Raw genomic sequence first — 2,258 nt, 5'->3', positions numbered from 1 at the left:
GCAGTCCATCAGAGACGGCTGAAGGAGGCTCATGAATGTGCCAAGGCCTATGCTGAGAAGAAAGCAGCAAAGCAGATTGAGCTTTCCCATGATAAAGTGTATTGCCCCACCATTGAGGTTGGTCAGATTGTATACCTGAGAAATCGACCCCTGGGAAGGAATAAGATACAGGATGCCTGGCATCCGACCAAATATCGGGTGATAGGGATTCAAGGGACTACTCATACCGTGGAACCGGTAGAAGGAGGGCCCATCAGGAGAGTGAATCGGGTGGATCTCAGACCATGTGTGCACATCCCTGATCCCGTGGCTCCCAAGAGGGGTGCTGAGCCTAATCTGGAAGTGGATGAGGCTTCGACAGGGGAAATGGAAGATTGAGAGTTCGGAGGAAGGTATAGTGCTCTTGGACTGTACTGGCCCAAATGTTGATATAAATCTCACATGCACTGAAGCTGAAAACAAGATGGGAGCTTCAGAGGAATCTCCTGGTGATCCCACAATTCCGGCCAGTATAGAACTTGGGGAAGGGTCTCAAGAGCAGGGTGGGGTTCCTAGTTTGCCCCCACCTCGAAGGAGTACCAGATCTAATGTGGGTCAACATTCAAATCCACACCATGAGCCTAGATCAGCCCTTAGTCACAGTACTGTTTCTCAGATGATAGCCAATTTGGGAACCGTGTTCTTTAGAGAAGCGGTCAAAGAGCTAAGAAATTCTTACACTGTCACCGCGGACGTTGACAGGTTGGCAGGGGAGAATGTAACCAGGTGGTATTAGAGTGTGGGGCACGCAAAGAGTGTACTTCCCCTTTAAGAGAACGGCTGCTAGTGATGACGGGCTAAGAGTGCGCCCCGTGTGGTGAATCTGAGTATTATCTTTGATGTAAGTTGAGTGATATTGAATTATCACCTGTTATTTGTTGAACCATTGATTAAAAATCGCTCAAGATCACAACCAAGAAAATCTAAACAGCGGATTGAGTTAAAATACCAAAATAAATGAGCAAATCTAAAAAACCTGATTCTGTGTCAATTGATTTATTGTGTTAACTGGCAACATTGACAAAACTGGATGCGCCGGTGCCACTCTCTCTCACTCATATAGTGAGAGAAATTCACCTGCGATCCGAGCGGAGAGGTTAGGCTACTCACGGACTCAATATGAGCTCTGCAATAATAACGTGATTGATGCCTACAGTCCACGCTGATTGCTGTTCCAGGGCAGTTTTTTTTTAATCTCCATCTCCTTTTATCGTTCCCCATCTTCATAGAGAACGCAGTTCATGGTTGCTCAGAGTGCTTTGGAAAGAAGGTGGAAATGGCGCGGCCGCAATTCCCACGCATTTTTTAGATGCTGGGAGCTGGGAAATCTATATAGAACGCCTTATTGTAGTAATATATTGTAGTATTGTATTGTAGTAAAATATCGATATTTGGCGCCAGATATCGATTCTCGTATCGCATGAAGAAGGACAACGATATATCGTCATATCGATATATTGTCCCACTCCTAATGGTCAGAGTCAAGCTGCATTACTAGACTACGGCAGGGCAGAGGTTGAGCCCCTTCTACAACAACCTTTTGGCAACCTTCTCAGAAAGTGAGCACATATTTCAGATTAGAGATCAGGTGCTATGTGTTTTTTTTTTTAATCTATAACATGTTTAATGTTTTGAGCAGGGCTGTCAATGGATTAAAATTATTGATCGCGATTGATCACAGCCTTTTGTGATAGATAAACATCCTCTTCTAAATTATGCACTCAAGCAATTCAATCAAGGAGTGTGTTGGTTTGGGTGAGTTTGCAGGTTTGCAAATAAGAGTTCTTCTTGAGCCCTATTCGGACGGTAATTGTTTCTCATGGGGACGTAAGTGATTTTCACCATTTACAGGAGGTAGTCTGTGATTTAAAGGGGTCATATGATGCGATTTCAATTTTTCATTTCTCTTTGGAGTGTTACAAGCTCTTGGTGCATAAAGAAGAGCTGTAAAGTTGCAAAGACTAAAGTCTCAAATCCAAAGAGATATTCTTTATAAAAGTTAAAAGAGTCAGCCATGCCTACCTAAAACGGCTCGTTCTAACACGCCCCCATGTCTACGTCACTATCTGGGAAGGTTTGCATAACGCCGCCCAAATGTTCATGCAAAGAAAGAAGGCGTAACTTTTATTCTCGCTGTAGTATTGTTGTTGCCGCCGCCATGTCGTGAAGGCGCTGTGTGTTTCGTTGTGAAAGCGAAACTACTTTGTTTGGCCTTCCAA

Source organism: Sinocyclocheilus anshuiensis, unplaced genomic scaffold (assembly GCF_001515605.1).
Source record: "Sinocyclocheilus anshuiensis isolate Anshui unplaced genomic scaffold, SAMN03320099.WGS_v1.1 scaffold2819, whole genome shotgun sequence".
NCBI classification, from domain to species: Eukaryota; Metazoa; Chordata; class Actinopteri; order Cypriniformes; family Cyprinidae; genus Sinocyclocheilus; species Sinocyclocheilus anshuiensis.
The sequence above is the reverse complement of the archived record's forward strand: the minus strand, read 5'-3'. Positions refer to the sequence as shown.